This window comes from Eurosta solidaginis, chromosome 4 (genome assembly GCF_040869045.1).
Source record: "Eurosta solidaginis isolate ZX-2024a chromosome 4, ASM4086904v1, whole genome shotgun sequence".
Taxonomy (NCBI): domain Eukaryota; kingdom Metazoa; phylum Arthropoda; class Insecta; order Diptera; family Tephritidae; genus Eurosta; species Eurosta solidaginis.
In genome coordinates this window covers 1,862,345-1,886,433 of record NC_090322.1, presented here as the reverse complement: position 1 = coordinate 1,886,433, position 24,089 = coordinate 1,862,345, and the positions used below count along the sequence as shown (strand labels likewise).

At 39.4% G+C, this 24,089-nt stretch overlaps 1 protein-coding gene across 19 annotated transcripts in view; it reads left to right on the top strand.

The window, feature by feature from the left end:
• The window catches only part of trol (terribly reduced optic lobes), a 262,548-nt gene that overhangs the window by 82,462 nt on the left and 155,997 nt on the right, over positions 1–24,089 (top strand). The window lies entirely within an intron of this gene.

Here is a 24,089-nt window from a genome sequence, read left to right as displayed (position 1 = left end):
CCTGACACATAAAATGTTGTCAAAAAGAGCTAATAAAGAGGCAACACTGCGATTCATTTAACGATCGATTAAGGCAGCGAATGGATCGTTAAGTACGCCAAAAGACGGCCAATGTGCTAGGAGTGGTACATGTGTATATGTATGAGTGTGTGCGAATATTCAAATCACAGGCTCGAGGGTTATACGTGAGTTTAAGTGCGCACATCTTTTTGTGTGGGATCGTCTCTTTTTTAATTTTTTTTTATAATTTTTCTTTCTAATTTCATCATAATCTCGATAGTTTACGAACCTGTCTCTACTGTTACACACACGCACGCTGCGCACACACAAATTGCATGATTACTCTGCAAAAAATGCGATTAGTCTAGGATGAATCCGGGATGAGTCGCAAAGGAATATGCGACTAATGCCAGTTTTTATCTCTTTATATACGTTGAGCTGTTGCCTTTTGTTTGAGCATGCCCTATGAGGAGACTAATTGCACCCATTTACACCCGAAAGGGATCGATAGGACCAATCCCCTTTGTACCCATATGGGCACATATGAAGACTAATCCATTTTCGGTTCAATAAGGACTCAGATAAGGACCAGTAGCATTTTTCATGGCAGAAACACAATCGAAGGGTTTGCCAAGCCAACAAATCTATTGTTTTCCTGCTTTTCAAAAAGAAGTAAAAAATATTATCTGAAAATTTAACCCAAACTCCGACGTAGTCGTTAAGTCCCAGTAATTTAGGTTCGTTATAGGGCTCCGAATTTTTCTTAAATAATTCGATTCAATCACCTGTAATCTTTTTTGTTTTACTCATTTCGTTGCCTTTTTTTTTAATATTCCTTAAAATGGGCTACATAGATTTCAAACTTACTAATCCCAACTGTACCCGAAAGGGACTAAAGGGGATCAATTATACCCAAATGTAGACGAAAGAGATCAATCTGAGACCAATCTCTAGGGATTAATAGCACGATTTTTTGCAGGATTTGTATAAAAAAAGGAATAAAAATATTTGTGTGCATCATTTGGTGCATGAACTCTGTCAGCTGTTCCATGGCACATACCGCCACAGCTACTTGAATGAGTGCCTGAGCATTAAAATTAACTCATTTAAACTATGAATAAAAAATTATTTATAAAAATTCTCAAAATTTAAATAGCTAAACGCTTGTCACACAACGCTCGCTAAGATTATCGCATATTTGTCGCTGTGCACAATCACAGTCACTTTATTGTCACTGCAGCTTGAAGCGTTTAATTTCCGGTGCCTCCATGTGTGTATTTTTGTTTTCTCAAGCTTAAATGAAGTGATTCAATCAGTAATTCAATCAATTATTTACAAATTCAGTTTATATTTGTTGTTATTGTAAATATATATGCACCACAAGCAGGTGTGAAATGGTATCGGCTTTCAGTGCTAATAAATAAGTAAACGAAAGTGTCAGAACAACGAGACGGTTTTTTAAGAAATTTGTGAGCTGCAACAACAACAACGCTTTAAACGAACTTGAGAAAAAGGAAATTTCTTCTTTTTATACTCAGCCGAGCAAAGTTCACAGAGTATATTAACTTTGTTCTCATAACGGTAATCCGTAACGTTATAAACTAATCGAGATAAATATAGACTTCTATATACAAAATGATCTGGGTGAAAAAAGAAATTCATTTAGCCATGTCCGTCCGTCTGTCCGTCCGTCTGTAAACACGATAACTTGAGTAAATTTTGAGGTATCTTGATGAAATTTGGTATGTAGGTTCCTGGGCGCTCATCTCAGATCGCTATTTAAAATGAACGAAATCGGAACACAACCACGCCCACTTTTTAGATATCGAAAATTTCGAAAAACCGAAAAAGTACGAAAATTCATTACCAAAGACGGCTAAAGCGATGAAACTTGGTAGGTAGGTTGAGCTTATGACGCAAAATCGAAAATTAGTAAAATTTTGGACAATGGGCGTGGCGCCGCCCACTTTTAAAAGAAGGTAATTTAAAAGTTTTGCAAGCTGTAGTCGTTGAAGATATCATGATGACATTTGGCAGGAACGTTACTCCTATTACTATATGTGTGCTAAATAAAAGTTAGCAAAATCGGATGACGAACGTGCCCACTTTTAAAAAAATTTTTTTTTAAGTCAAATTTTAACAAAAAATTTAAAATCTTTACAGTATATAAGTAAATTATGCCAACATTCAACTCCAGTAATGATATGGTGCAACCAAATACAAAAATAAAACAAAATTTCAAAATGGGCGTGGCTCCGCCCTTTTCCATTTAATTCGTCTAGAATACTTTTAAGGCCATAAGTCGAACTAAAATTTAACAATCCTTGCGAAATTTGGTGTTTGCATAGATTCTATGACGATAACTGTTTTCTGTGAAAATGGGAGAAATCGGTTAAAGCCCCGCCCAGTTTTTATACGCAGTCGACCGTCTGTCCTTCCGCTCGGCCGTTAACACGATAACTTGAGCAAAAATGGACATGTCTTTACTAAACTCAGGTCAGGTACTTATCTGAACTCACTTTGTATTGGTATAAAAAAAGGCCCAAATCCGACTATGACCACGCCCACTTTTTCGATATGGAAAATTACGAAAAATTAAATAAATGCCATAAATCTATACCAAATATGAAAAAAGAGATGAAACATGGTAATTGGATTGGTTTATTGACGCAAAATATAACCTTAGAAAAAACTTTGCAAAATGGGTTTGACACCTACCATATTAAGAAGAAGAAAATGGAAAAGTTCTGCAGGGCGAAATCAAAAGCCCTTGGAATCTTGGCGGGAATAATGTTCGTGGTATTGCATATATAAATAAATTAGCGGTACCCGACAGATGAGGTTCTGGGTCACCCTGGTCCACATTTTGGTCAATATCTCGAAAACGTCTTCACATACACAACTAAGCGCCCCCCCCCCCCCCTTTTTAAAAGCCTCATTAGTACCTTTAAATTGAACCCCATATGGTACAAACGCATTCTAGTCACCCCTGGTCCACCTTTATGGCGATATCTCGAAAAGTCGTCCACCTATAGACCTAAGGCCCACTCCCTTTTAAACCCCTCATCAATACCTTTCATTTGATACCCATATCGTACAAATACATTCTAGAGTCACCTCTGGTCCACCTTTATGGCGATATCTCGAAAAGGCATTCACCTATAGAACTAAGGCCCACTCCCTTTTAAAATACTCATTATTACCTTTCATTTTATATACATATTGTACAAACACATTCTAGAGTCACTCCTGGTCCATCTTTATGGCGATATTCCGAAATGGCGTCGCCTTATAGAACTATGGCCCATTCCCTTTTAAAATACTCTTATATTCCAGGGTTACCCTAGGTTCATTTTCCTACATGGTGATTTTCCCTTATTTTTTCTCCATAGCTATCAGCTGAGTATGTAATGTTCGGTTACACCCGAACTTAGCCTTCCTTACTTGTTTTAATGCGAGAATATTTTAGTTGTTGTGATGAGCTCAGCGTTGCAATTATTGAACAGATGTATCTGGGATCGTATGTATATATTAATACCAACAATGCTCAATGCACTGCAAATTTTTTTCTTTCTATAAACAAATCGATATTTGTGTGCTTAATTGTTGTATGTCTGTCATGCAATTGCTTTGTGGCTCTTGTATTTGGTAAATAATAATTAAACATTTTCAATTACAAATTATTGCACAACAATGTATTGCATGCGGCCTATAGCTGTACGTTTGTATGTTTGTCAGGGTGGTCCAAGAATTGTAAGATATCACTTTCTAGCTTATGCATGTGCTAGCGGCTTGTTATCGGTTTGATATCAATAAGTTATCAATTAATTTTGAAATAGTTATCGACAAGACATGAATATGTTATAAAATTTTAGCGGTTTGTAATCTCTCCACCAAGCTTTAAATTTTCATACCATCAATTAAGGCAGATGTTTGGTGGAATATTTCTCTAAAAGGTATAGCATCTTTACATATAAATCATATAATCCCAAAACAATTAATCCGCGTAAGAATAGCTCTTGGCCTTCGTTGATGATTCCGCAATATTTTATTAATGAATATATGCTAGACTTTCTACTTTACACACAATTAATCTCTCACTCGTTCAACTTGACTGGTAACCTGCTAATTTTTATTAGAAATTATGAGCTAGAAGCTGCACTCCATAAGCCCAAGTGATGCGCCCCACGTTGGGCGCCATTTTAACATTGTATGCTAATTTTGGAAAGCTGAAAGCTTCTCCAATGATGCCTCCTATCAGCACTTTTTTTCTTAACACCCTAATGTTTACACACATCCATACTCCACTCATCTTAAACATTTTATTGTGTCGTTTACGAGCCGGTGCAACTGTGAAAACATTTCATTAATGTTCACACTGTAATTCTCCATATTTTTCGACGACGTGCGCCATTAACCCATTTTTTTGCCACAGCTCGTTGCAAATTCGATTTGCGGTGTTTAAATATTTCTCTGACGTTTTGGGTACGAAATTTAAAATTTTAAGTTAATATTAAATTTTTGTATTGCTAAGCAGATTTCTATTCTAAATGAGGTTTTAATACTCGCTTTCCTTTTTCTCATTGCAGGTAAATATTACTAAATCAAATTTAATATATCTCTGAGTGAGTACTTATATTGAAACGTTTGATCTTTGAGTATCATACGTTGTTAATTAATTGCAAAATCGATCAAGTATCTTTTCTTAAAAAATATTAGCTAGTTAATGTATTAAACTATTGACTGCCTAAAAATATGCGACAAGTTTTCACCGGACACATCATCTTTCGAATATGAGCAAGATCAACTAAATTCTAAACAGAATTGTATTAAATTACTGTTTTCTGCCTTCTCGAACTTTGTCAGTGAGCTGCTCTTCTTCTTATTCTTTTTGTAGCGATAAAGTCACTTCCCTAAGAATTTTGGGGAGCTTTAGCGGTGTTGGTGTCCTCTGCGGGTTATTTTTCGGGTACATTGCGGGAAGTAATACTGGGAAGGATTTCATGTGACCATGTTGAGCCTTCTATATCATCCAATTCCATCTTTTCATGAGGAACTTGGGGTCACTTGCCAAACAAACAGGATTCACCATGTGCAGGTGACATTAAAGGTAGAATTGTAGATGTTAAAAAATTGCGCTGGCAACCACTTTAGGTTATGGTTATGTTAGACAACCCGTCGAAATCCTCAGCTAGCTCGTAGTTATGACTGCTGACTTTTGATGTATTTGGCTGAGCCTCTATTAGGTAGAAGCAAGTGTCATTAGATCGGTAACAGGTGTTACTGTAGCAGAGATTTTTACACTTCAAGAGAATTGGTAGAATACCATTCTGTCACATGCCTTGTTTCGTTCTTACAGGTTTTGAAAACGACTCACATATTCACTGTTTCTCGGCTTAGAACCTGTGGCAGGGAGACGGTTTCGCTATGTATGCAGTTTTCGATGCGCCGAACAGATTTAGTTTTCAAAGGAATGATTAGTAGCATTGGGAAATTCTACATTCAATAGTGTGCTTTTCGAATTGTCGGAAATTCTTTTCTTAAACTCACTCTCGAAATATTCAAACTTTATAACTTGAAATGCATAAAAATGGCTGTAGTTTAGTGGTGATAACTGGAGTGGCTTCCCAGCAGATATTGCTATCTTAGCATGATTCGATGCTCGTTCATCTGGAGGATACTATGTTATCTTTAAATAAAGTTAACATTTAGGATACATCACACGGTTACCTTTAGTTCTGGCTGCAGTGCTTTCAGCTTGCTGCAATGCATTAAAATCTTTCTTGTTCCCAATGAAGACTGCCCAACTTTAAACGGCGCATCACTTTATAGGTGTTGTTTTTTTTTTCAGAGGAGGAATCAGCGTAAGCCTAAAATTGAGTGTGGGGCTTTAACCGCACTAAACCTCCTACCATTTAAGTACCATTCCCCCGAACTACCGTCAAGTACTCCTTCAGGAAGTGGGTTGAGCACACTAGGCTCACATACCTGTATGCCAGTACCTTCAAAAGTTTTATTTCAGTATTTAAATTGAGATGTATTTTGGAACGATTTTCCGTCATCTCTTGTCAAATTTGGTTTGGAGATCAACCGGCGTCGGGGTTGTGCCATCTTCAGTCTGATTTTGCGTTCTGATCTGTTGTTGTCGTTTTTCAGTATTTATAGTTCGGAAACACATGAACAGATATTGTTGTGTTGTAATGTTTATGTTTGTGTATGTGTTTTGTGTTCATTCAGAAACGGGAGTGGCTTTTACTAATCCGTTTGTTTGGATAGCTGAGACAGGTAGAAGTCAGCAATTTCAGTCGTTTGACCTTTTTCAAATAAAGCATTTCATTCTGCAGTAAGAACGGTTGTAGAGAATGTTTTTCCAATTCGCGTCGTAAGAAGAAGGAGGTCGTTCACCCCTTATAACTAGGTTGTGGGCGACACCTGTTTGTTGCAGCTAAGCATTTTATTACACCTTTCCACTTTGGTAGTGCAAACAAATTAGTCACGCTGGCAGTGGATGCTTTTGACAGTGACCGCGTTGAATATGAAAGAGCACAGTGGTATCACTTTGTACTCCAAGGAGGTCTTGTTTTCATGTGAAGCTAGCGCAAGGTGATGCCAATTGTTCGAGTAGCCGCTCCATATGCATTCGTTGAATATTCCTTTTTCCACAAGTGTCATGACGAGTCTATAATCCATGATAATGATAACCGCAATTTGTGATGGATATAAACATATAAATCACTAACGGAAGTTTCTCGAACAATTCGCTACGTCAAAAGTGGCATTTCAGTTATTTATCATAAAAACCCGCCTACACCAACAAAAACATGCGCGCACGACATTTCATGCTAATGCAGCAATAAAAAGTACAAAATACATCATAAACAACATAAAAAGCGCATAACATTTATAGTCACATTTTAGCAATAAAAAAAAAGAGATTTCGAAAAGTACTCATCGAAAATACACAAAGTTGCTGTCAGCCGCTGCACTAAGCAAACATGTCAAGGCGCTCTGCTCTGTTTGTTGGTTGCTTGATTCATGCAACATTTCGCAAAACTAAAAATTTTCAAATGCAAACGACAATAAAAACATTGTAGACAACTGTCATATAACTGTAACTCCTTGGCCTTACCTTCAATGCTCACTGTTAGCTGGCGTGCATGCGTGTGATGCATATGCATGTGCTAGTGTCTGTGTGTATTTGTGTGGGTGACGGCCTTTGACATTTTCCACTTAACAACTTTTTTAAGTCAAAATCGTGCGAAACAAGCATAAATGTCAATGTTTAAAGATGGTTTTGATTGTCACTCGCTTGACGCACACACTGACACATACACACAAACATGCACTGGTGCAAAGCAGCAACAGCATGTGTAGTTTTCAAAATAGACATACAAATAGCACATTGTTTAGCACATTTTCCCACGAAAGAAAAATAAGTACGTAGTTAGAATTGAAACAAGAAAGTCTTTTAGTTAGCTCAGAAAATCGGCGGCAAACTACAAAAACAAATAGTTTGCTGCTATTTCTTACTCATTCACATATTTCGTTTGCTGTCATCTTTTTTCTTAACTTTTTCTTTTGCTTCATAAGCGCCTACTCCAACTAGTCATGTGACTCGAAAAGCCATCAACACGACTTTTGATCCTCAATTTTTGATGTCTTTGCAAAGTAGTATCCTTTGGCAGGACGAGCGCGCGTGACAGACATCGAGAGCGTGAAGCATGAAATCTCAGTTGCTCAAGTTTGGTTGGGCCGCTGTTTGGTTATGCTGCGCACGTTTCGGCAATTTCTCATAAAACAAAAGGCCATTATTAGCGCCTTCCATAGCGTGGCGAGGCGGCGATGGGTATAAACAAAAAAAAAAAAACAACAGTTAAATTAACACAAAAAGTAGCAAATACACACCCTTTACAAACCAAGTCAGCGCCGGCTTTCATTGTCATGCAGGCAACACTTTTCGCACACACTTTTTTCTCTACTATACTTTTTCTCCCCCAATGCCTTTGCTACAAGTGTGTAAGTGTGAGTGTGGTTTGAAAAAATACCAAAAAAAAAATAAAAATCTTTGCACTTGTTATGGTGTAGGTGTTGGTATTTATGGCAAACGACCGCAAATCCCCACTTAATGGCCAAGAAATGAAGTAAGGCTTAGTTGACTTCATTTTGCGCGACGCGTCAACGCCAACGCCCTCAAGCAACTTTTGTATTTACACATCCTACAGCATTTGGCGCCTTCAAGCAACCCTCTTTGCCAAAGCCACTTAGACAGCAGCAAGTTACTGTCATAAGCTCCTGCCACGATGCCAATGAACTGCGTGAGGCTTCCGCGTTGCAAGTTTGAAATTATTTTCGTTTGCACGATAGAAACGTCAGGTTCTACTAGAACCTGTATGGGTACAAATTAAGATACCAAATTGTTAACTTTTTGAAAACGAAAACTTTTCGATAACAAATCTTTTTTTTATTTCAATAACAAATCGATAAAGTTTTGTTAATATATCGATAGTTTGAGAAAAATAACTGGTAACTTTTCGATAATAAATCTATAACTTTTTTTAAACAAATAAAAAAAATTTTCAAATACCAATCGATAAATCGATAACTTTTCGATAAAAATCTTACAACGTTTCGACAGTTTTGTGATAACAAATCTATGAAGTTTCGATAGCAAATCGATATTGATTTTATTGATTTTTCCACCACTCGAAATTTTTTCGTTGGCACTTCGATAACAAACTGATAACACGCGGTCTAGTTTCGGTTTCTGCTTCGGTTTTAGCTCCGGTATTGACTTCTAATCCTTCATTTCCTCTCTCTTTAGAAATCCTGTATGCGATTGCTCAATGATTTTCTAAAGCTATCGTTTTTCTTGGCAGGAATACATTCAATATCAAGCTTAGTATAGAGCCTGGTGACCCCATGATATGGTGGTAGGGTTCAACTGCCGGACAAACAACATCAGAAATTAGAAAAAAAATGTTACTATGAGTTGTTGTTTTGTTAACAGTAGTTCGGCCTTTTCAATAGTTGAGACCGTTCACAAATTGTCATCTCTAACGGAAGTCCAACGAAACTAGCAGTTTCAGCAGGGTTGGACCATAGGGCTGTATTGCTGCTGGAGGCGTAAGTCGAACATTACAATTGAAAAAATGATTGGTGTCATGTGGAGACGTTTTGCATGCGGGACATACATTACGCGTGTCGGGGTTGATTCTGGGCAAGTAAGAGTTTAAACTGTTACAGTATTCGGAACGAAGTTGAGCCAGAGTCATTCGTATCTACCTTGGTAATCCGCGTGCTTCATATGAAAGGATTGGACTGTGTATACTGATTCGGAAATTATGGGCCATTTACCGCTAATAATATCCGGAGCAGCTTTACCTTATAACTTTCAGTATTTAAAAACATCTTCAACTCATACAATTATTTTAAATTTAATTTGTTTTTTAACACAAATATCTAAATATTTGTTTTGTTCAATCGGCAGTACATTAAACCTAAACCTTAAACCGCATAATTTCTGCAAAGTTCAATAAGGGCACTTTAATCGAATTTCCATATTAATTTCCCCATTTGCATTACCTTTTTTTCATTCTGCCCTCAGAATTTGTTCAATACTAAACTGCAAATTAGATGCTCATAAATCTCAATGAAAATTTTACCTTAGCCATGCGCTGAATGTTTGCATGGCTTTGTTGTTGTTGGTTGTTGAGTGTATGAGTATAAGCTTAACCAAATATGTAGGTGCAACATTGGTTGAAAGTTCGCAGGGGGGGGGGGGGGGGGGGGGGGGGGCAAGCGACAAAGAAGTAAGTTTTAGCTTAGCAGCGCATAAATGCTGAAGGACGCCGTAGAAAATCGATTTGTGCAGCTATTATTGGCGTTGGCTACGTAGGAAAAAAATTGCAAGTCCTATTTGAGGATGTGAAGCTACAGTTACAACAATAACAAGCTGCCAGTTTGTTCGATTAGATTTCAAGTGAAGCGTATTTTGCTAGTGAAGCAACAGCAATTAAATCCATCGAAAGCTCCTTCTAATCGACCTCGTCTAAGCAAATATTCGGGAATTCTCGCAGCTCGTTTTTTTTATGTGCACTTTAGGTTTTTGGTGAAAGCTGAAAGGTAGCAATGCAAAAAGTATCAAATTTATTAACTCGCTGAGAAAATTTAATAAATTATAGTGTAATAACCAAAAGGATTTGCAACGGCAAGAAAAAGATTTATTTAAAGAGTTTTGAATTAAAAAGTAAATCATGAGTGATAAAGCATAACGATTCTCGACACAAAGGCCTCTTTTAGTGAAATTGATTATAATTAACATTTTTTTATTATTTCTATATATCATTTTTGCACATTCTTTTTTATCCAGCATACAGCAGTGAGCACGAAAATAGCAGTGACAATTGTTTAGCCAATTTTGTCAATTAAGTTCTTCCTTTTTTACTTTCGATAAGAAAAGAAAAAAACTTACATGAATTTTCTAATTGCATATATGCGAACCAATCTTCAAAACCTTTTCGAAAAAATTCAAAAATTTGAGAAAAAATTACTAAAATTTCGAACTTGTTATTTAGGATTTTCGAAATATTTTTGAGAGTACAGTTTTGTAGCCATGGCAATTTTAGTCTTACAAAAAACAAGTTGTAGGTCCATCAAAACTCGTATCGATTTTTGACAAATTTTTTCCGAAGCATGTTTCAGATATAAAAAATAATGCTCGGCGCCCTCCGTATGCACGAAAATATAAAAAGTTCGACATATGTATATGCAAAAATTTCTCGAATTTTCGAATTTTTTCGAAAGCATTTTTGAAATTGGTTTGGATAGTTAAAAAATGTATGCAACTATTTAATTTAATTATTGAAAATAACAAAAGAAGAGTTCAAGCAACGAAATTTTATTAAAAAAAAACTACTGCTCTTTTCGTCCTCGCTGCTGTAGTGCATAAACTTTGTTTCCTATGATTGTATGCAGCATCATTCCTTAGCTTTGTTTATGCAAAATTTTAAAACCACAAATTTCAATTGTTCTAGCGACCGCGTCGGTTGGTCGCCTAATTAAAAAAAAAAATGATAATAAAAACAAGCATTTGCTGATATTTTGATGTTCTGCTTAACTTTCGCTTTGTTTGCTATTTGGCCTTGATTTTAGCTTTAATGTCATTGCATGATGACTTTGAAATACAAAAAAGAAATTTGCGTAAATATTTTTTGAAATGCATAAATCAAATTGTTTTCTTGTATAATTTTTTATTTCGTGAAGCTAAAATAAAACTAGGAAAAAATCGTTGGTTGACAGGTAAAACTGATTAAGTACGGTTTTAGGAAAGATAAACTTCTGGTCTGGATCACCCTTATATTTTGATATAACAGATTTTATCGTTCTTCCTGCAATTTTCGATTTTTGGAAATTTCGATATCGAAAAAGTGAATGTGGTATTTGTCAAGTTGAATTTCAACTCATATTACAGTAGTATGGGGACGGCGTTTACAAAGGCTACGAACCTCAAACGCTTGCGAAATGTTCAGAGCAGTTCAGAGCGCTGCATTAGCGGGGCTCTTGCTTCCACTCCGACGGAGGCACTCAATGCTACACCTAGCACAACTGAAATCCTGTAAATTGAAGAAACTGAAGTTAGAAAAATGAAGAGAGTGGTAATACAGTGCTGTGAATCAATGACGAGAAAAGAGTGAAAAAGCCGATCACTGAGTACCGCATATTTCTCAAAGATATTGCCCAGCACCTCAGTATCGGCCTTTATCAGTATCCGGAAACAGGGATATTCAAGGAAATTGTAGAAATTAGAATGTAAGCTTGCCAGGAGGGGTATGACTGTCCCTGTGTTTCCTGAAAATGACTCGGCAGGTATGTCTATGGTCTCTTTTGAATTCCGTGCGAACTCGAGCAGTAGAAGCATTGCAAATTTGCTCTTATCAGCGCCTCAAACAAGTGAGTCATCAAGGTTAGTTTAACTTTCCTATGATAAAGAAAGTACTAACACCCTTTTGATCCTGAATGAGTTGTAGCTGTCATCCATTGTAAAGGTTCTTACTTTTGACAGTTTGGTAGGTGCTCACTCTGCTAAGATGGGCAATCGAATCCTTAGATTAATGCGTATAGCATTTGCTGTGCCACTATACGGAACTAAGTAGAGAGGCTAGCTAATCTCAGTCAACCGTTCTTCAATGATTTTTCGGAGGTCTTCAAGCTCTGAATAAGGGCGATGGAGTAATATATCAACTACAAGATTTAACCGGTTTTGGATTCCATTCGTTTACAACATGGTTCTTCCAACAAAGTGAGGAACGCACTCTTCGTCTTACATTACCTTCAAGGCCGATACATACGGATTTCATCTGCTAGGATTACTTTGTAAATCTATATTAAGCTCATCGGTACCCTGCAGCGAATCGCACTCATTTCCATTCACTGAAGAACTATGGCATAAGGAGACGTACTAGTTTTGTTCTTTCGCGGTGCGTTCAACTGACACTTTTAACGAAATCGCGAACTATGGGATCAAACCTTCTCTTACCGTGCTTAGCAGGATCTTATTGTTACAGTTTTCATGATCTCCCTTCATTTAGACTCAGCAGACAATACTTAGGTAGAGTTAGGCATGCATTTGTCTCACTTATATTCTGCAGAAAAATTCATGTTACTCCTCAAAGTTGTACTTGCATAGCTTAGCGGGAAATCCTTCAGCGCTCGCAGATTTGTTTTTTTTTATCGGGAGGGGAGGGGATCCTTAATTGGATTCGTTGAAAATTCAGGTTGCTTATACGTCACACAGACTCCACACACTCTCAAAGGCCCCATTTGTATAGTTTTACTTACAATTTTCAAACTCATTGCTGTCATTACAAAAGCAACAAAATATTTTTCGTATTCCATCAACGTTGCATTCAAGCATTTCCGTTAACAAATAATGCACTTTTTTTGCTTCATCGCTCGCGTGTTTTTTTTTTTTTTTTTTTTTTTGTGGAATGCCCCACAATATTTTCGTTAAATCAGGTGTTGAAGCATGCACAATTATGATAAACAAATTTAAGGACAAAGCATAAAGGGGAGTACATAATCACCTAACGGTTTTTCAACAACAGGTTTTTCGGTCGCTATAAAAGTCTTGGCGCAATTTTTGCACATTAAGTTAAGTCAGTAATTTGTAACACTTTGTAATATTCGGATCGTTTAAATAAAGAAGTAAGAGCCTAGTTTTCATTTTCCTAGTTATTGGATACACAAAATCACCACATTTTGAAACGGTTTTATTTAGCTTGACTTAACAGGCCGGCCAGCCGGCACGAATTTTTTTATTGAAATTTAAGTAACTTCCCGATAAACTACTAGCTTGGAATTCGGAATATAGTTCAGAACCCGATGGCAATGCAATAATAAAAAAAAACTCCGATAGGTGGCGCATGGATAAATCGATTTCAAAAAATCGTATTTGTGGTCCGATTTGGTCCATATCTGGAGCATATAATACATACATGAATAGAAAGCGACCTATGATGTCCGATTTGGCTCATATTTGGAACAAATATTACATACATTGGCGGCCACCGTGATGTGATGGTAGCGTGCTCCGCCTACCACACCGTATGCCCTGGGTTCGCACCCAGGTCAAAGCAACATCAAAATTTTAGAAATAAGGTTTTTCAATTAGAAGACAATTTTTCTAAGCGGGGTCGCCCCTCGACAGTGTTTGGCAAGCACTCCGTGTGTATTTCTGCCATGAAAAGCTCTCAGCGAAAACTCATCTGCCTCGCATATGCCGTTCGGAGTCGGCATAAAACATGTAGGTCCCGTCCGGCCAATTTGTAGGGAAAATCAAGAGGAGCACGACGCAAAATTGGAAGAGAAGCTCGGCCTTAGATCTCTTCGGAGGTTATCGCGCCTTACATTTATTTTTATTTCATTACATACAGTCCAGTAGATGTGACATCAAAATATTGTGACGAATATTCACATCACTAAATAAGTGCACAACAACAAAAAACGTTAAAGCAAGCTACATAAATACATTAATCATATTGTACACACATACATACAAGCAGCGAGAGATACTCTCAAACACATGTCATCATCAGCCGAAGTAGTACTCACATATACACACGCATATGGTTACACACTACAAATACACGCGCGTATGGCTGGTGACCAGGTAGAGGATTCTAGAAGAAGAAACGTCTAGACATTTGGGCAGAGAGTATAAAAGCAGCACAAACTGAGGCATGAGCAATCAGTTTGATTTAAGCACGCTATTGGTTGTGAAGTATGAGTGTTATTGTGAAGTACTTTCAAAGTAGTCTAATAAAGACCATTTTGCATTATTGAATATTGGAGTTATTCATTCAACAGCTTAGCTATTCGAACGTTAGCAGAAGATTTGTAATAAGCGGAATTTCACTAAATTCGTTACAATATTTTGGAGTTCGAGGTAGGACAAGCATACATGGCGCAGAGTCGAGTAAAGTCTTTGGAAGGATTATGTATTGAGGACTTAGGTTGTAACAAATTGTCAGGAAAGAGTCCTTGTAATAATGAGTCACTAAATGAACTAAATGAGAATGAGAAATAATAGGCAATTAAATAAAGACTAAAAACTTGAAAATAAATTCAAAAAAAAAAATGTTTAAGTTAAACGGTTTTATTGAAAACAATATTTACATAAAGTAATAATAATACTAAAAGATAGAAAATAATTAGGTAGGTTCTAGGTACTAGACATCACAGTCCTCATCAATATAGGGCGTTGATCAGACAATTAAATAAAAGCGTTGGACGCGTCAAATTTCTATTGATAGTCATAAGTAAGACCAACTGAACCTTAATAAGGTTATGCTACGCCTCACATTTTTAGAAATTTCATGCGCCCAATGCTTTTATTCAATTGTCTTATCAATGCCCTATATTGATGAGGACTGTGATACCTAGTACCTAGTCATTGTCAAGACTAGAGAGGAACATTAAGCGGAATCTTTGAAAATGCAGGTTGCGTATACGTCACGCAGACCCCACAAACTCTCAAGGGCCCATTTGCATAGTTTTTGTGCTTTGTGACCTCAATGCAAACTTACTATTTTCAAACTCGTTGCTGTCATCACAAAAACAACAAAATATTTTTCATATACCATCAGGGTTGCATTCAAGCATTTCCGTTAGCAAATAATGCACCTATTTTGCTTCCACGAATTTGTTGCTGCAGTCAATTCTAAATATAAAAATTGGATTATGAGTTTTTCAATTAGCTCTGCGCTTGTTTGACTTAAAATTAACAAAATAGACTTAGTTAGTTTTGTTTTATGGCGCGTAGACGTAATTTTGCTAATAATAAAAAAGTAAATAATAAATAAAAATGATCGCGCTTAAGTAGTGAATGCAGTTTTGTTTTGTAATCTAAATGACCTACCTATAAGATGGGGTGCTGATTGCTTTGTGCTTTTTATCTTTAATTTATTTTAGCCTTATGTCACACGTGCAAATTGGTTTGCTTATGTAATCGCTTTAGACACATAACAACAACAACAACAACAACATAAGCATTCTAATTATCAGCCGCTGTGCATAGAAATGAACGAATTTGAGTGATGATAAATTTACTTGTCATATAAGTGTGTGCGTGTGTGTACATTTATGTGTGTGGTGATAGGTGATAAAATTGTAATATTAATGGGTTAAGCAAACAGCAATATGTTTTTGCGTGTATGTATGTATGTGTGTAAATGTGTGCTTTGCGGTTGCGTTGCTGCTGATTACTAAGCAAGCGATGAAAGAATATTGAAAGCAGAAAAATTATATCAACAAATTTACCAACAAAAGTGTGTAAAGTAAAAATGCAGTCAAAAGCAGAAATAAAAACACAAACATGATATAATTTTTTTTTGTGTGTATTCAAGTATGCATGTATGTGCTTTATGACCCAATTCAAAGCTTATCAAATCGTCTGCATTCGACCTAATTCACGTGAGTGTAGGAAATTCCCTTTTAGAAAAATTTAAAGATAAGCGCATTGCCAGTACTTCAGATATAAGCAACGCTAATTTGATTTGTTGACGCAAATAGAAAAATAAAATTTATTGTTAAAAAGTTTAATTGTACCTTTCATGAACATGAAATGGTATATTAACTTTAGTCCGATGTTTGTAACGTTGAGAAATATAGAAGATAGGCTCACCATAAAGTATACCGAATTGATCAGAGCGACGAACTGAGTTGATATAGCCATGTCCGTCTGTCCATCCGTCCGTCTGTCTGTTTGAACTAGTCCCACAAATTTTGAGATATCTCAATGAAATTTGGCACAAGGATGTATTTTTATATTATATTAGACATTTGTCGGACCCCTTTGGATCGGACCACTATAACATATATCTCCCATACAACCGATCATTCAGATAAGGGGGTTTTTTGCCATTTATTATTTTATATTTATGTTAAAAATCGTTTAGGTATTTACATCTGTTCACTATATATTTCTTATCTTATACATCCGATTATTTGGAGATTACGAACGGGATAAGATTATTGTACAGCCCCATTCATGAAAGGTATGAAGTCTTCGGCACAGCCGAAGACAGTCCCGTCCTTACTTGTTTTTCTTTCAAATATTTTAAATTTGCAAACTTTGAACTTCAAGGCCGGCTTTACCTTATTTCGGCCTCAACAAAGACAATTTTATAACATTTTTTTTTGTGCAAATAATTGGCAGTCTAGTGATTCTTGCCTTACAAATACTAAACTCATTGCTTATATTGACATCCACTATCAGCAATAAAGTTGATATTGCTTTCTGCAATGCGAATACCTGGGAGGATGCTAACAAATGTTCGCTTAGTTGAAGTGCGGAGTCATGATTAAAATCTCTATTCCACAATAGATCAGAGCTGTACTTAAAAATCGGTCTTAAACTTTCCCAATTTTGGCATTCATCTATCATGTGTCGTACCGTGTACTATGTGGTGATCTTATTTGCATGTTGCTTTGCGTCGCACCTTGAAACATGCTGAAAGTCTGCAGCTCAAGTCGAAGTTACTTTGAAATCAGTTGGAAGATTACAAATTATGTGCTGAAAACTAGCGGGCAAACATGAAAGCTGCCTAGTTTGGAATTATGTGTAACGGAGCAGCGCAACAAAAGTACGATCACTACTGTAACTTCACCGGCGCCTAAAGGCATATGTGGAAGATTAAATGCTGTTTAATGTCATTATCAATGCTGTGTATTTGCCTTAAAATGTTATACCACCTTGTACTATGTCATCCCTATGATAACTTGTAATCGATGTTTGTAAAAATAAATCGTTGATACCCTGGGGTTTTTTGCCATCGCTTTGTTCAGGTTGATATAAATACGTGCAACGGCAAAAAAGTCACGTTAGGTCACGCGAACAAATCGACACGTAAAAAACACCAGGAAATAAACTTGCTAAGTCTAAAAGCCTGTTCATCCTGTGTGTCGATAGCGTGATACGCTTTATTTCCTGGCTTTATTTCCTGTTTTTACAAGTTTTCGTGGTTTGCAAACGTTTTTCATGTTTACGAGTTTCACGGTTTGCAAACAAAAAATTATATTTGCAAGTACCATTCGCCGGCAATAGCGTGTCATTAAATTTGCCATTTGAGGTTATGGTGAAATGCCTGCCACCACTTTACATACAAAGTGGCAGTAGTGAATTTCAACAAGTGTCTGCAAAATATGATACCACGATCGCCTCCACGCCGGAGTAAACGTAATCAAGCAAATAATTCTGTGCCCACCACTTTTCCATCATCCAGCTTAGCGAAGATCACCGCCAAGTCCGCTAAAGCCACATCGAGTGCTCCTTCATTGAGTGTGTCATCAAAAAGCGAAACAGCAAAGGCCGACAAAGGTACACCAATAGCCAGAACTCTGTCGTTAGAAGCAATGCCATTTGTTACACAAGAGTCTAGTGTTCCGCCGTCCACTGGCCAGCCAGCTATCAGTCAGGCCACCGGCACCATACAGTTAACTACTGCGCCACCATGTAGTCAAGCGCCAGCTATTATGTCATTTTCGCCGTTGCAAAAAATCAGTACTCCACCAATTACTGCCACAACTATTGGTACTTTACTGACAACTGCTTCATCATCTGGTGTGCCATTCAACATTCCAATGACCAGTGCCGCATCTTCTAGCGCTCCGCCATCTGTCATCATGCCACTCGCCATTGGAACGACAACATCCTCATCGTCTAGCGCTCCGCCGTTTGGTGACCTACTGCACAGTACGCCAGCATCATATGCTTTACCATTGAATACTACATCAGCCAACGTTCAGCAGTACACAACCATGCCAATGAATGTTCCACCAGCCACTAACCTACAAGTGAATACATACAACCGAACCCACCAGGTAAGCGAGTTTATATCAAAGCCTTTACATGCCAATTTAATTTCTAGCAGCGCCGCCTCAGTCGGGCTCACCTCTGCTAACGTCGACCTCGCCAGCTTAGAACATGGCATTTCCAATGCTACAGCCACAACTTCAACCAACTATTCAGTTTCGTCACAGTTGAACGTACTTCACCAGATGCAACAACAAATAAGCAAACTGGAGATGCAACTGCAAAGTGCACATGCCAGAATATGCGAAAATGAACGCCAACGTTTTGCATTGGTAACGACACCGTCAAGGCCGCCATTATCATCGATCACCCTACCCACGTATATTTATTCCCATGCAAATGGTATCAAGCCAGCCGTACCGCAGCCTCAAGTTAACGCAGTCGGCGATACCGAACGCGCCTGTGTAAATAATTTTGTCTGCTCAGTCAATGAATATTCAGCATTAGGTATGCCACATAGTAGTCAGGCTGCAACCATTGATAGACAACCATACGTAAATACTTCTACCAGCCTTCGTAACGTGCAGGCCGCAGCCTACGTGCCGCACAGTTATAATGCCCCTACAACCAATATTCAGTTGATTCCCCAAACTAATTTCGAAAGTAACTTATTTACTATGCCACAACACGGCGCATCGACGCATACATCAACAGCGACGTCGGGAATTAACCCTTCCCCTACGAACGGTGCAGTTCTACCTAGGAAGTTGCTTGACCTACCACAATTCTCGGGGCTGCCAGAAGACTGGCCTGTATTCTACGCATCTTATGTTGAGTCTACTTCTGTATACAATTATACTAACTTTGAAAATAATCAAAGATTAAATAAATACTTGAAAGGTGAGGCGAAAGAGACGGTTAAATCTTTGTTAATTCACCCTAGTAATGTAGGCGCGGTAATTGAACAACTACGGTTCAGATACGGCCGTCCAGAACAGTTAGTACGTAGCCAAATCAAAGAAGTGCGTGACATGCCAAGCATTTCTGAGAATGCCATCCACAAGTTAATACCCTTTGCAACAGCTACTAGGAATCTTACCGTGTTTTTACAATCAATCGGTGAAGAAAAACATTTAGCAAATCCGACATTACTAGAAGAATTGACTAATAAATTGCCCCTTAGCAAACGTTTAGAATGGGCTAGGTATTCAGCGGTGATTCAACCATATCCTACAATCGTTAATTTCAGCAAATGGCTCTCTGAAATCGCAAAGTTTGTCCAAATGATCCAGGACCATGATAGTCGTGAACCGAAACGTCGTCCGGTTTTGCATGCAACTAAAGATCAGGTATCATTTAAATGTTTAATATGTCAGGGTCAACACCGTCATGTCGAGTGTCGTCGCTTCCTGGATGCCGAAGTGTCGGAAAGGTGGAAGACAGTCAAACGTCTACGTTTATGTTTTAGTTGCCTATCACCAGGGCACCGCACTGGTGCATGCCGCCGTCGTAAAATATGCACCACTGGTGGATGCCAAAAATATCATAATATAATGTTACATGATGGTGCTACAAGTCGCCAGGTGGACACCATTGACTCGTCCAAGCCGTCAAGCACCAATAACGCTGTCCTCAGTTGCTCTGCGCATGCTTCAAGTAATTTGTTGTTTCGAGTAGTGCCCGTCACCCTGTATGGACAAAATAAGAGCGTGAATGTTTACGCACTCCTGGATGAAGGATCGTCAATTACAATGATGGACTCGTCACTAGTGCAAGAACTTGGACTTAAATGTCAGAAGCGTCAAGTGGACATTACATGGTTCGGAGGTAGAGCAGCAAATGAGGAAGTGGCTGTCAGCAACGTTTCTATTAGCGGATTAGGAATGAGAAAGCGTCACACTCTTAGGAATGTCCATGGTATCGACAATTTGAGTCTACCAATGCAAACCCTCAGTCAGAGGGACATCTGCGATGCCGTCAGATATCAGGGAAAGATGCCAGTCCAGCCATACGAAAATGTAACCCCCAGAGTTTTAATAGGGTTAGACCACTGCCACTTGGGTCTACCTACCAAACCTGTAATAATTGATAAGAGGGAGGGTCGCAATGGGCCTTTCGCGACCATGACGGAACTAGGTGTCTGCATTTTCGGACCATCGAAGAACGTTCCACAAATAAAGCCATCTTGCCTACATATAAATACTTCGGACCGTCAGATGAACGCAATGATAGAAGAATATTTCAATATAGAATCATTTGGGGTGAAGGCCGCGCCCTCAATCGTAAGTGCTGCCGACATACGAGCCAAAGACCTTCTCCGATCAACTACGATCAAAGTCAATGGGCGTTTCCAAACCGGATTGCTCTGGATGAACGACAACGTGGAGCTACCGGAGAGCTACTCCATGGCGTTCAGGCGCTTGGTGGGCATCGAGAGGAAGATCGCGCGTGATGGAGAGTTCGGGAAGGCATATAACGAAATCATTTCCAATTATATGAAAAAGGGGTATGCGCGCAAACTGCAACCCTGCGAGCTAGTCGAAAGCAGCCCAAGGACATGGTATCTTCCACATTTCGCCGTGGTAAATCCTCACAAGCCGGGCAAACTTAGATTTGTATTCGACGCAGCAGCTACTTCTCATGGAGTATCGTTAAATTCAAAATTGATGAAAGGGCCCCAAGAGTATCGACCACTAGTCTCCGTTTTATTTCATTTTAGAGAAGGTGCCGTGGGTGTGTGTGCTGATATTCAAGAGATGTTCCACCAAGTGGTCATCCGTCCGGAAGACAGATGCGCGCAAAGGTTTTTGTGGCGCAGTGGCAACGACCAGCAGCCGCCAGACGTGTTTGAGATGACAGCAATGACATTTGGTGCAGCCTGCTCACCTTGCTCGGCCCATTACGTTAAGGTGATGAACGCAAAGGACCATACCAGCCATGACCCACGAGCCGTCCGAGCCATAACGGACTACCACTATGTGGATGACTACGTCGATAGTTTCTCCACCGCGTCGAGAGCCATAGAGATTTCCAAGCAGGTCTGCGACATTCATTCAGATGCGGGTTTTCGGTTGCGAAAGTTTAGGTCGAACTCTTTAGAAGTTGCAACGGCATTAGGTGGTGGAAGTTCAGCGTTGCCTATTACCTCAAAGGAAGCTATGGAGTCGGGCAAGGTGTTAGGAATGCTATGGCAGCCATCCAGTGACCACTTTACGTATCGTCTGGAATTCCATGGAGTCGATCAATCAGTCATGAATGGAACAGTGGTGCCTACAAAGAGAATGCTGCTAAGTATCGTCATGTCCATCTTCGATCCTTTGGGGTTCTTGTGCCACCTCACCATCACAGCCAAGTTGCTGATGCGCGAACTCTGGAAGCGGAATTTAGGATGGGATGAAGCCATACCCGGGGACGTAGGTGCCATGTGGCACAAGTTTAGAATACAACTCTCGAACGTCACGGAGTCCAAAGTTACCCGTCACTATTTCCGACTAGGCAAACCAAAATCACTGCAACTGCACATATTTGTCGACGCCAGCGAAGACGCGTTTGGAGCTGTAGCTTTCTGGAGGTCGCAAAGCACAGATAACACAATCGAGGTTAGCCTCGTGTATGCCAAGACGAGAAGTGCACCACTCAGGACCCTTAGCATACCCAGATTGGAGCTTCAAGCTGCCGTTTTAGGGTCGCGAATGCTGACAACGATAACTGAGGAGCATACAGTGCCAGTCACCCAACGAATTCTATGGAGCGACTCGAAAACTGTACTTAAATGGATAGGCAGTGAACATTGTCGGTATAAGCCCTTTGTAGCCCACAGAATAGCAGAAATTCTTAACGTAACTACGCCATCGGATTGGAGATGGGTTCCAACGAAAGATAACGTAGCTGACGATGCCACTCGAGTGAAGAAAGATGTAAGCATGGACCCATCGTCACGTTGGTTCACGGGGCCGTCGTTCCTTTACCAGTCGGAGGAAACGTGGCCCATCAACGACGCACCCATGGAGAATACCGAAGAAAGCGAAGAGCTTCGCCCGAAATACGTTTTGTTAAGCGCAACAGAAAGCGCATTTGAATTCGCGAGATTTTCATCATTCTTAAAGCTGAAAAGGGTTGCCGCCTGGGTGCTACGCTTTGTGCGCAATTGCAGATCTCGGCAGAATAAGCTGGACGACGAATCTACATACGGACTGACTGCTACGGAACTCGACGAGGCCGAACGTGTATTGTGTCGCCATGCCCAGCGAGAGGCGTTTCCCGCCGAATTAAGTCGATTAAAGAAAGGGTTGAATGTGACGGTGGATAGCTCGTTGTACAAACTGTCACCGATTTTAGACTGTGACGAGCTCCTTCGAGTTTGCGGCCGTCTAGATGCAGTCAGTTGGCTTTCTTATGAAGCAAGGCATCCCATCATTTTACCGCCTAATCATATATTAACGAAACTCGTAGTCACCCACGAGCACGGGAAAATGATGCACCAGAACACGGAGGCAGCTATCTGCATGATTCGTCAGAAGTATTGGGTGCCTAACTTAAGGAGGATCATTCGTGGAGTAATAGCCAGCTGTAACGTTTGTAAATTGAAAAGGGCCAAACCAATTGTGCCAATAATGGGTTTGCTGCCGGAGGATCGAGTGACGCCATACGTGCGCCCGTTCACTTACACGGGATTAGATTATTTTGGGCCGGTGAGTGTGACGGTCGGTCGAAGAACAGAGAAGCGATGGGTAGCTTTATTTACATGCTTGACTGTACGTGCTATCCATCTGGAAATTGCATATGATCTTTCAACTGACGCGTGCATATTGGCCATTAGGAACTTTATGAACCGGAGAGGAGTGCCCAGCAGAATAAGATCGGATAATGGCAAAAATTTCGTAGGAATTGCTGGTGAGGTTGAACGTTTCTCAGATGTGTTTGACTGTTGCGCGTTGCAGGGTGAGTTGACATCGAAGGGCGTTGAGTGGGTCCTTAATTGCCCGGAGAATCCCTCCGAGGGCGGCGTATGGGAACGCATGGTACAATGCGTGAAGAAGGTTTTACGACACACAATGAAAGAGGTGAAGCCTAAAGAGCACACATTCTATAGTCTGTTGGTGGAAGCTGAAAACGTGGTAAATTCACGTCCACTTACACATTTGCCAGTAGAGCCTGAACAAGAAGAGCCTTTAACACCGAATCATTTTTTACTGGGGAGTGCAAACACAGCACAAACACGGAGTGCTGTCGAACCAGATCAAAAGCTTTGCTCACTTCGTAAACAATGGCGAGTTACTAAACAATTACGGGATAGGTTCTGGAAAAGGTGGGTGGAAGAATATTTGCCGACGCTGGTTCGGCGTGTTAAGTGGTGTGCGCCAACAGAGCCATTGCGAGAGGGCGATCTCGTGTTCATCTGCGATGTAAAGACACCACGGAAAGAGTGGCGTCGCGGTCGTGTGGAAAGAGTTTACCCTGGGAAGGACGGCCAAGTCCGACGAGCTGATGTGTCAACTTCTTCAGGAACAGTTCAACGTCCTGCCTCCAAACTGGCTAAGCTTGATGTAGATAGTGGTGAATCGGCTTCAATCCACGGGGGTGGGGGTGTGGAAGATTAAATGCTGTTTAATGTCATTATCAATGCTGTGTATTTGCCTTAAAATGTTATACCACCTTGTACTATGTCATCCCTATGATAACTTGTAATCGATGTTTGTAAAAATAAATCGTTGATACCCTGGGGTTTTTTGCCATCGCTTTGTTCAGGTTGATATAAATACGTGCAACGGCAAAAAAG